The sequence below is a fragment of the Lagopus leucura genome, unplaced genomic scaffold (assembly GCF_019238085.1).
Source record: "Lagopus leucura isolate 7727_CA_CO unplaced genomic scaffold, USGS_WTPT01 Super-Scaffold_100008, whole genome shotgun sequence".
Classification (NCBI taxonomy): domain Eukaryota; kingdom Metazoa; phylum Chordata; class Aves; order Galliformes; family Phasianidae; genus Lagopus; species Lagopus leucura.
Window position 1 is genome coordinate 28840106 of NW_024962265.1, and position 12592 is coordinate 28852697.

The 12592-nt window shown below is 36.7% G+C and overlaps 1 protein-coding gene across 3 annotated transcripts in view; it reads left to right on the forward strand.

Moving 5' to 3' along the window:
* Positions 1 to 12592, forward strand: part of TMEM117 (transmembrane protein 117) — a 194150-nt gene that overhangs the window by 100766 nt on the left and 80792 nt on the right. The gene's annotated exons all lie outside the window — the stretch shown is intronic.

Here is a 12592-nt window from a genome sequence, read left to right on the forward strand (position 1 = left end):
TTGGATATAATGAGATGCAGTAGTCAAGCCTGGAGGTCATACATGTGTTGATCATTGCTGCCAAATCTGTGACTGTAGACGCCAAAGAGAAGTATGATTTTCATTACTTTATACATCAAAATGTTGATGTTTAGCAGGGTGCAGATTTTCATCATTTCTGCATTGTCTTCCATGAGAGTGAAGAGGAAGAAGTAGTGGTTTGACAGGATCTAGGAGTATTTTATCCACACTATTCATTCTTTACATCCCCAGGATACAGTCTTTATTGAGATTTTGTGCTCTACAGTTTGCTCATAAGGTGACAGTTGTTGACCAGATGATTACAAATGTTCTGTCGTAGCTGGGTGAATAAGGAACAATTTTCCTTTTTTATTCTGATTGTTTTCCTTGCTTTCTGCAGTGAGGCTTTTAATTTCCTATACAAAATTTCAGTGGCTTTTTAATTTCCTTCAAAATAACAACAAAATTGTATTTGCATTGAACTAGTCGGAGTTTTGAACAAAAATGTGCATATCTGTCGAGGATGGAATCAACTACACTACACTGCACATGTAAGAGAGAATATTTATTGATATAATATGAATGCAATATAATGATTTAACAAGGCATAATTGTAAATAAGGCAGTGACTAAAAAAGATTTGCTATGTCCAGATACACTTGTTTATTTACTGCATAGGCAGTAGGATAAACATATAGGAGATCCTCTCATTGAGTCATGAGGTTCAGAGTGGACCCCTTTGCTTTCTAAACTTCTTGAACCATGGAGGTAAGGGGTATAGGTGTGATTGAATCCACTCCTAGTCCCAGACTTGGTCAACAGTTTATGTCTAAAGGTTGAGGAGGCCCAGCCTTTGAGTCACGAGGTCCAGAGTGAACCCTCTTGCTTTCTGAACTTGAGCCATGAAGGTAAGTATCCTAGGTACAACTGGATCCTCTCCTAGTCCCAAACTTGGTTAACAGTTTATGTCTAAGGGATGATGTGTGCACAGTCAGTCTAGAATATAGTCTTAGCAAAGCTAGCAGAGCCTGAAACCAGCTATTATTAATTTACCAAAGATCTGTACTGGCAAAGTGTCTTGATGTCAAGGTGTAAGAGATCTCTGGACAGGAATAATCTCAAGAGGCATCCCTGTTCAAGGAGAGATTCTGTTGTGCAGCATGCTGCTCTGAAGGAAAACTTAGGGGAGTTCTTAGGCTGCTCACTATTTATGGGCTAAGATGACTGCTAGTTACAGGTTATTTTTCAGGCACATCCTCAGTTGCCCTTCACGTACTGAACCAGATGTCTGCACATTTCCTCACATTATAAAATATAAAACATCTATTAAAACTGTTTTGGGTATACCAGAGCAATTCTGCTTTAGTAATTTGCCTTGCAGGAGAATAATGCTTGATTGAGAGTACACATATTACTGTAATAGGAGCCTACCTTCCTTTCTTCTCCTGCCCCCCTTACGGACATAAGAAAACACATTGGCTACTGCAGCAAAGTAGCTCTGACAAGTCAGACATACACTTAGAAGTCAGAAAGCAGTCCCTTAATGATCACATATCCTACTGAGGACTGGAGAAGGCAACCTACAAACAGATGTGATGCAAAGTAAAGAGGATTGTCCTGGTTCCATGGGGCCTGGTCAGATTGTCAGATGGGACCCATAATCAATTCTTTCTATAAGGTAAAGGAAAGCCTGTAATCCTGATGGTGTAATGAAGTTGTCCAGACCAAATATTCAAACAGAGAAAGCAACTTCAGTTAGTTCTCTGGTGCTGCAGAACCATACTGGCTCTTTTCATTTCCCATTTCTCTCTATGCAGCAATAGTTTTTCATTTTAACATAAATGGAAACTTAGAAAGGACTCCGAGATTCAGCTTGTTTTGATAAAATGAACATAATTGCTCTTCATGTAGATTTACTGAATTTACAGGTCTGTTTAGTTACCCTTCTCACAAATAAAAATAAATAAAAATAATAATAAAAAAAAGCCCAGCAGAAACTGTCTATGTTGATCTAAAATTATACAAGTACACAGTATTTTGTTTTTATTAAAAATGTCCAGAAAATAGTCTGAGATCAGAGGGCTCCTCCCAGGCCTAATTTAATCTGAGGGTGTGTTTGGGGAAACAAGGTTTTACAAAACCTGGAATAAAAAGTTCAATCTGCTAGGAATTATTAATACAATTTAGAAACTGCTGAGATGTATTGTTTATTAGCATAGAAGAAATAGAACTGAAAGAAACAGCTGATAGGCTCTTTTAGAATTGTTGAATGTAGGCACATTAAAGAGATACGAAATCAGGGATGTGAAACAAAACATTATTTTTAAATACTAATTAATGCCTGTATTAGTAACTAGACGGTGTTACGAGTAATGCAGGCAACGTTTTTCCCCTTAGTCTCGTACTACACCACAAATATATTTTTGGAAGGCAAGAAATTGGAAGTAACAAAATTGAGTCAGGCACATTTTTTTGTTGAATAACAGTTATGGAAGTCCCCTCATCACATTTGGTATCATTTTATATTTGTATTGCATTCTCTTGGCTTGTCTAGAAATGTAAAGCTTGGAGACAATTAACTACAGCTACTGAGGAGTTCAACAACAATCCCAGAAGAGTAATAAAACTGTTTTTAAGCCAATAGCTTAAATGAAACAGCTGTGCAAGAACAGTGCCTTTTGAAATACACTGTATCTTGACAGAAGCTGCAGTCCCCTATATTTCAGCCTTGTTCATTTGTCAACATAAAGGCAAGATAAAGTCTCGTGGGATTAAGTAAACTCCATAGCTAAAAATATAGTTTGACACTTCTTGTGGACGTATGACAAGGCTACACAAAGAATATCTTGGTATTCTTTTGAGCTGTAAAGAATATGTTTTTATGAGAGAGTGAATACTGTTACTGAGTTTAAATTTAAGTAGTGTAGCATTAGTACCTTCAAATAATTTTAACCAGGTGTTGTTGCATTTTTCTTTTTCTGAATCTTTACAAGTACAGATGGCAAGGAAGTAATGCGTGAAATATTTTGAAGTAGAATATTTAATTAATATTTAGAAACCATTTTGCCATTGGTATAATTTCTAAAACTGTTTATGTGATTTCTCAAACTGTGTACCATAATTAGAATTGAATAATTTTCTTAATGTTGTTCAGTGTTCAGTGAATGAAAGATTGGTGTCTTTTTAAGTGCTCTACGTTCCACGTGTACTTTCCAGCAATTTTATAGCATATTGGTTTCTAAATCAGCCATACCCCCACACTGATGCTTACTGAGCTATACGTGACGGACTCCAAGAGTGTAAGGTCTGCAATTTAAGTCACATAGTGCTGGTGAGAATGTAACAAACACTGATGTGTATGTTTGACCACCTTGTGATGCACAAGAATTCAAAAAGAACAGCGAAGTCTTTAGGATGAACTTGGTTTTTTTGGGGGGTGAGTATAAAATAATGAATGTCCTTACCATACGTTCACACTGATGTGGTTGCCCTTAAGAGATTGCCCAGCTGTATAATGAAGAGCAGAATTTAGCCATTTCATCCTTTTTCATAGTGACTTTGATTTTGGCAAGACAGGGTCTGAACTGTCTGTAATACTTCAGAAGTGAGCAGAAGATGTTTTGGATTTTCATGTCAAACATCACAAAGTTAACTTTGCAGTTCTATGGAAATTATCTCTTTTTTACACATTGGGCTTTTGAGGGACCACTTTATTCTCCAGTAGGTACCTTTGTGGTTTCAAACTGTATTTCCGTCATGCACTATATTTGTATCAACTTGTCACGATCATCCAAACAAACAGAATTTAAGAACTGTCTTTGGCAAACCAAAACTATGCTTTCTCAGTCCACTTGTGTGAGTCTCACTGCCTCTTCTGGAGAAAAGAGGCATTGCAAAGATACGTAAGGATTTATAGCTGTAGCTGCAGTTGTAAAAGGTCACGTCCTTTGCCTGGTCGATTCAGGGCGAATTGGTATGACTGTGATGCCTTCAGGTGAAGGGGAGCCAATGTTTAGCTTTTGAACAATCTGAATATTAAGGGCTGAATCAAAATCTGAAAATCTTTAAGAGGAGGAGAATACAAATACGGTGTGAAGCTCCCTGGATCTGAGACTGTGGATCTGGGACAAGAAGTACTGTTTCCTTAGAAACTTATTTCAAATGCAAGTCACATTCAATTGTTTTTCACATGAAAGAGAAGCATCATCTGTCTACAAGGCAACTCCAGAAAAAAATGAAGCATACCCCAAAATGTGCCCATTGCTTGACACTTACTGTGACAAAATGTCACCAATATAGCAAACAGACACAGCTGCATGAGCAAGTTCATTTGAACTTAGCTAGAGTTAAATGGCTTTTGTTCATTTGCTTTCCTTAACGTTTCTGTGTGATTGGTATTATCTGTCTACTTGGGTGTGTTTTTTTTATATATCCAGAGCAGCATGTATTTATCACTGTGATGATGGTGGGATCAAACAAAATATGGAAATGAACATGTCCAAGGTTGTACAGAACTTTCTGAAGTGGCCTCTTCCAATCTTTTTGTCCCATCCTTCAGCTGGAGATCGCCAGAGTCAGCACATTGTCTCACATGAGCCCTTCTCTGACTACTTTTGTGCAAAGTCAGCTGGCTTAAAACACTGCAGAAGGCTTCATTTTTTATTTTTTTTTTTAATCTGACAAAGCTAACTGCAGATCTTAAATTCCCTGATTTTATTCATAAATGGAAAAGGTCACAAAACAATATAAGCTGCAGAAATCTCCTGCTAGTCGTGTTCCAATTGAAAACTTAATCTATTCCTAATCATAGTGCCATAACATTTATTGGTGGGTTTCTAATTTGTAGTGCAATTAATGAGAATGGAGTGTAGTCAGAAGCCACGGGACTTATTTTCAAGCAGAACTTATGCTGCCATGCTGCTAAGAAGAAAGAAAAAAAAATGCAAATGATGTGTCTATAAAATTTCTATAATACTGCTGAAATAATTATCATTAATGGATTTTCTCTGGAGTGGAACACATTTGCACAATGCATGCTAGAAAAAATACTGCAAAAATTAAAAAGACAGAAACTTCTTGGATAGAAAAAAATGTCAAGAATCTTAAGATGTGAATAAAGAGAGAGGACCAAAAAAGATGTTTTGGAGATTCGTTTGTATCAGTTCAGGATTTCTCACATTCAAACCAACAAAATAATTAAGTGACAGTTACAAAACCAACAGTGAGTGCAGGCAAATTGTATTTTAACAGTATTTCAGTATTTTCCCACAGCAATAGGAGTACTTTTTTGAGCATAGTGACAGAAATCATACATGCACCTTCCAACTCTAAGGATTCTGTGATTTTGTGATTCTGCATACTGCCTGTGCTTGTTGTGCATTTGGCTGTAAAGTAGTACGGTTGTGCACATACTGTGTATTTAAGATGTTATAGAAGGATTTGGGCACATAAATACTGTCCATAAATAGCACCCTTTATAAATATAATTTTAAGTGCTCAAATAATGACTGTTATGCTATAGCTAAAAAAATACATGTAAATATGCCTTACTTGTTTCTGTTTGGTATGCACTGAAAAAAGATGTTAACTCTTCCCTTTGAAATAGTTCATTCTTTCCTTTTGGAACCATATAGCAATGTAATGTCTTCTGCCCCTGATTCATTCGCCTGTCTAGAAGCACTTTCTAAAAACATTTTTATGTTTGCATGCTTTTGCATGCTTATGGGATGGTATAGAGGCAATGCGGATTCCCAGAAAGTTGGCATATTTCTTGCTTATCATATTGACTCTCAAAGAATGCTCTTTTAGATCACTTTATATATCCAGAATATAAATCCAGAATAAGTGTGTCTGGAGAGATGGAGGACAAAATTAATCCTTGGACTTGTAAAAAAAAAAAAAAAAAGAAATATACAGATATATGAGCCATGAAGTCATTTATTTATACAGAATATTATTTCATGATCAAAATGGAAAGATACCCAATGAGACCAGCATGAGAAAGGCATGCTAGTGGGAAGCAGATGGCATTCAGTAAGAGAGCAGCAGGTAATCTAGTGTAACAGACATTCCTGCTGTAGAGACTGGGGCAAGAGCTGTTGAGTGGCACTGCTGACTGCATTTGACTTTGTGGTCTATAAACTACTGCTTGTACGACAGACTTTGTTGAACTGGGACCTGAGTTTGCTTTATGAGATGGTGGTCTCTGTCAGTCTGATCTTACGAGTGCTCTGTTCAGGGCAGAAATGCATATGCATGTGAAATATATTTTTATGCATTATATACACAAATAAAAAACAATTCAAAAAAAAGTGAATGCATGTTTTGTTGAAGCATAAATTTATTTTCTTGTATTTGTGAGAATTTGTGACTTTTGCTTTTTAGTGCGCTGTTAAAAATTCAATGTTAAAAATATACTACTGTTTAATGTGATTTTACAAATTCTAAGCCCTCAAGTAATTTATTTTTCCAAAAACCTACATGCCACTTTTTCTGTATGCAGGAGGGCTGCATGCAAGTATCTTCATGACATCAAACAGTCATTTGTTCTTTTTTATGCTACATTTGTTGTCATTCTGAAACACCTAGGAAATTTTACTCATCACTTTACTGGTCATTTTCATCAGATCTATGCACCAGATCACACGTAATTGCTCAAGTATGGTCATTTTTTGTTGTCAGCTTATTTTTGTTAGTTGTGCATCCAGAAAGGGGAAAAAAATTACTAAATAAAAATTATTTTTCACTATAGACTGTGAGAGTGTTGTGCTGTGATTTAAGAGCTGGTACTGAAAAATGTGATTCTGCAATCAATCCTTTCATTGCCTGATCACTCCCTTGCCAGCAAATGCTGTGTGCAGGTTTTTTTTGCAGGATTGTTGCAGGTCTTTCAGGTCCTCCTTCGTGGAAATGATTAACAAAAGACACATTTGTTTTGTAAAGCCAAGGACAGCTTTACAACACAGGATTCAGCTGTTCTTCAAATTTGCATTCTACGTTGTTGGAACCCATAGTTTCATGGTTACTGGACTGGGTCTGTGCTTGGTGAAAAGCTCCACATCTTTGCTGTGTTGGGGGCCCAAGACTTGCACGCAGTACTCCACCTGGGGCCTTATGAGAGCAGAGGACAATCACCCCTCTTCTTATGGAATCCTGGAACCATTGGCTTTCTGGGCTGCAAGTGAACGGTGCCAGCTCATGTTAAATTTTTCATCAACCAGAACCCCAAGTCCTGCTCTGCAGGGCTATTCTCAACTTTTTCTCCCTGTTTGTATACATATCTCAGATTGTCCAGACCCAAGTGCAAAACCTTGCATGTTGCTTTGTTGAACCTCATTAGGTTCACAAGGTCCCACTTTTTGAGTTTATCAGGGTCCCTCTGGACTATCTGAGATAGTAAAGCTAATGAATTACTAAATAGTTATCCCATTGCTTCTCTAGCAGATATTGAAGAGGTTCATGATAGCTCTGTATTTTTGTATTTCTGAAGTAGCTTCATTAATCAGAAAGGTATAAGATGTAAAGACTAAAATTTTATTATGTGTACTTTCATAATGAAGAACTTTAGATAGCATCTGTTTTCTGCGTGCCTCCCTAGCACTCTCTAACACTGGGATTTTAGACTCAAACTTTCTGCTTCCAGAAGCTCTTTAGTCTGTCTTGACTTGATTCTTATCTTGTGGGTTAAAATTCCATGTATTATGTGAAGAGATGTTTGGATTATCTTCTGAACACTTTAGGGGCTGATTTTTGATTTGAGATGTCCTGGGTAATATTCAAATATGTCTTCAAACAGTCGGGATAATCTACCTATAAGTATCAAGGAAACATAAACTTGTACTTTTAAGTTTTGAAATTGATCTGTATTCGTTCACCACTGTATGTTAGTATGCCTGTTTGGTGACTATTTCAACATCATGCTCTCATTTTTAGCGTTGTATCATTTCCAGACTTCTCTCTCCCTGTCTTCTATCAAGGTCACTCTTTTTTTTGGAACATCTTAGTTCTGAGTGACTATTTTCATTTTCACATCAAAAATCAGCATATGTTTCAAAGGTCTTTACTAAAGCTTGGTTTTCCATGAGTGGGAATCAGGAGGTCCTATTATGGTTCAATGACTGTTTATGAGGGAGGATAGTGATAGGACAAGGGGAAATGGTTTTAAACTGAAACAGGGCAGGTTTAGGTTAGATATTAGGAGGAAGTTTTTCACACAGAGATGGTGATGCACTGAATAGGTTGCCCAAGGAGATGCCCCATCCCTGGAGGCATTCAAGGCCAGGCTGGATGGCAGGGCAGGCTGGCATGGCAAGGACCAGGCTGGGCAGCCTGGTCTGGTGGTTGGCAACCTGCACATAGCAGAGAGGTTGAATCTAGATGATCATTGTGGTCCTTTCTATAGGCCGTTCTATGATTATAGACTAAAAATGCCTGTAAGTACCATGATTTTTCATGACAAATACTTCATACTAAACCTAAGGCTATACCAGCTTCAGCTAAACTGTAACTTTAATCACACTTCATTCTTCATCTGTGGTAAAAGATTTTCACCAATATTCACAGATTTGCATTTTTAATAAAAAATGTATGGATATTACCATGTTATGAGCATATATATATTTATGAGTTTATGTAAGCAAATGTGGAAAACTCTGTTTTGATTTTTCAGCCAACAAAAACTGACATTTTCTTGAGGTTCCTATTTATGTGAAGGTAAATCAGAGAATACATATTCCATGTTGATGCACTATAGTAAGACAGATCATCACAGCTTGTATTTGTCGTTTGGTTTTGAAGTGTGCCGTGTTAACTCTCCTAGATAGTAGTTAGGTCAGAAGCCTACCTCTTAAGCTAATATGTACCTAGATTAAAATGCAAGCACATCAGTACTAGCTTAGTCTTTCTATGCACTGTCATTCAAACTGAAGGTAGAACAGAGTTGTCAGGCACAACGTCACAGTGTTCTCATATAATCATGCCACTCAGTCCTGGACTTAGTAATTTTAAAGTAGATTTTTTCTTAGCAAAGACCTGTGATTACCAATGAGAATTCTGAGGCAATGAAACAAAAGTGTGAGAGGGACTGGTTTAAAGCTATAACCCATCTTTGGCGTGATATATATTTTATATAGAGGTAATGAAACTTAATATATAAATGATCTGTAATCGTACATTTACTTAACTAGTATTGCAATAATGGATATTTCATAAATATAACATCTTTATTTTTTCCCAGGTAAAATGAGATTATTGTCTTACTCCCCTGGAGAACCTTCGGTTGTGTGATAATACTGATATTTTAATTTCTACCTTCTCTTTACAGCTGGAAAGCATAGATTTTTTTAATTTTTTTTAAGTCCTTCTGTTTATGCTTAGACATAGTAGGGATTTTTGTTTCTTTAATTAAAAAAAAAAAAAAAAAGAAAAAATAGACTGTATAATCAGAGTGTGATTTGGGAAGCCTTAGAATTTTCCAAATTGTGTTTTTTCACTCTTTGTTCTAAGAGAGCAGAGCAAAGAGCTGGAGCCCAGCCAAATGGTTTGTTCAGAAAAGCCCAAATAGCTTATGTTAATATTATAAGGGAAACATCTGTAAGTATAGACAGGAATAATTAAATGTGATTTTAAATTGTACAGCTAATTCAGGCATGTAAATATAATCTACATTCAATTTCTTGAAAACTCAGAGAAAGAGGAATCTAAAAAAAATATCACCAAACACCCAATCTGACTGAAGGAAGGGAGTGACGTAGTAAAACACTCAGAAGAGAAGGGATAAATGCAACACTTACAACAAGCTTTTAGTATCAGTTAGAAGCTAAGGGTCAAAGATTATGGCAAAAGAAAGCTGTTCCATTATCCTCCAAAACATTAAGCTAAACGTAAAGAAGCTTACCAGCATCACTGGAAGCTGCTTACCAACATTGATAGAACATTATTTTGAAAGGATTGGAGAGAGAATTCCTTATTGTTTTGTACAGAAAGAATGAATTAAGATACCGATTATAAACCTTTCAAAAGTTGTGGAATGAGAAATGGACAAATCCAAATAAGATGTTGAGAAGTCAACTGGTTTTCAATTAAATGCCAGCCAGGCGATTTCCAAGAGAAGGTGCACAATTTATGCAAAACACTGTTTAAAATGCTTAATCAAGTAAGCTGAGATGACAAACAAGACCAGCTGTAGAGCAAAGATTGTACCGTATCAGCTGTGCACACAGTATGGTTCAGATTTGAGAACTATACATATAAGAAGTAATAATTGACCAAAACATGTTCTTCAAAGGGGAATCTGATTTTAAAAGAAGCCTGCTTTATTCCATGTTGATAAAGTAGTATATTTTAATTTGTATCAACTGAACTTACAAAAAAGCAACTTCCCTTTTCATGTAAAGTTGATATCCTTGAGATTTTTCTCCTTTGTTCTTTTTTAAAGAACCTGTTGATTTGCTCTACGGTGTGTTTTATGAATATAAATAAGGGAAAAGTACATTTTAATGAGCGACCATTAGCTGATTTCACATGGCTTTGTGTTTAGACAGTGGATAAAAAATAAGCATGTCAAACAAACGGCAAGTAGCTGTACAAGCATGATCTAGTGTTATTTGCTTTCTTCTAAATGATATCAATCCTGCTTCCTCGTGGGATGAACATTTACAGATGGATAGCTATGCCTTTGATGTCAATAAAAAAAACTGAGAATAATCTTGATTTTTTGTTTATGTGAGAGAAACTCAATTTCAAATGAAAGTTTGACCTGGACACAAACTTACTTTATGATATGGTGGAGTAACAACTGTATGGTAAAGGTTGTGCGCTCAAATATGCTTGAACAGTGGAAGAAACCTCTTTCCATTGTCTTTGAATTTCTTGTCTGCTGAGAGGTTCTGGCATTTTTTCACGCATTATTGAGCTGAAGCAACTAAGCCACAAAATTCTTCCTATGCTCAGATAACAGCATTTTGGTTAAGGACTGCTATTTCTTGTAGCCAAGAGGCAGCAAGAAAGCAGTGTTACTAACAATCATTTCTAGCAATCCTCCAACCTGCATCTACTTGCTGCCAAACTGGCTGTAGAGCATTCTGCAGTACCAGTCCAGAAGGAAGAGTAAAATCCTATCTCTAGAATTAAAGCAGTTTCTCTCAGTTCCCGTCTTGCTGTTCATCCTTTTCCAAAATACCCTCTATCAATCCTAATAGTACATCAGAATTCTTCATAAACCATTATCTGGTGTGTGTCTTCACTGTTCTTCCTAAATTGGTGCCTGAATGATTTTCAATTGTACCTATTAACATTTGGCAACCATCTTTACCTCTTTGTGCTTGCTGTACAAAAAGATAGCGTGATTCAGTGTTGCCAAAAAATTGTAAGATATAGTCTTGAATCTGCAGTAGCAACAATTTTATCTGAAAGCCTAAGTTTGGAATTTTCTGTTTCTAATTAATTTCAAGGCAGCATGTTATCCTGGTTTCAAATGAGATAAGGTTAATTTTCTTCATTGCATCTAGTATAGTGCCATGTTTTGGATTTAGGAGAAAAGTGTTGATAGCACACACTGATGTTTGAGTTCTTGCTGAGCAGTGCTGCACAGATCCAAGGACTTCTCCACTTCTCACAATGCCCTGCTAGTGAGGGGGCTGGGGGTCGCAGGTTGCTGGGATGGGACAGAACAAGATCTTGACTAGCCATAAGGATGTCCCATACTGTATGACATCATGCTGAAGAGTAAAGTGTAATATAATAATGCAACTTAATATAATGGTATATAAAATAATACTTTCCCTTTCTTATCAGTCCTGTTAAACTGTCTATATCTCAATCCACAAGTTTTACCACTTTCTGGTTCTCTCCCCATCCCTCTCTGGAGGACTGAATGAAAAGTTGTGTGGTGCTGAGCTGGATCAAATCCCACTGCATATTTGGTAGAAAGTCTTTCAAAACACAGTTCTTAAACTCTGAATGCTGTGTGGCTGCCTGGTCACACTGCTGGCTCATATTCATAATTCAATTCAGTCCATCAGTGCACCAAGGTCCCTTTCCATCAGGCAGCTTTCCAGCCACTGGCTCTTATCCACTAGCTCAACAAATACGATTAAATTAATAACGGTTAATAATTAATATACTTTTTGGGAAATGGAGAGCCAGGTGAAAAGACACCAAGTGACATATTTGTTGTCATTTATGGATACTTTTATCTGAAGAGCAAGAACTTTGAAACCACAGTTGTCAGAATGGCAAATGATACCTTCTGGCACATGCAAACACAGATGACACAGGAGAAGTTGCACTGATGGTGTACAAGTCTAACAGTGAATTTCTGTTTCTGAGAGTATCACGATACAAATACAAGTGATGCCACTGCCCAAGAGCAGTACTTAATGGTCCATGTGTTATAGCATATGGATGCATGCAAGTCTCACAGACAAAACTGTTAGATGGAGATATTGAAAGAAGGTATACTAGAAATAAATGTGAGCAGTTCATAAATTTCTCTTTTGAATATGTTTTTGCAAGGGACTCCTCCATGTCTTAGGAAGTGATGTTCTTTATATATTTGCTTAGGCTTTAGCACACTGCACAGCAGGCACTCTGG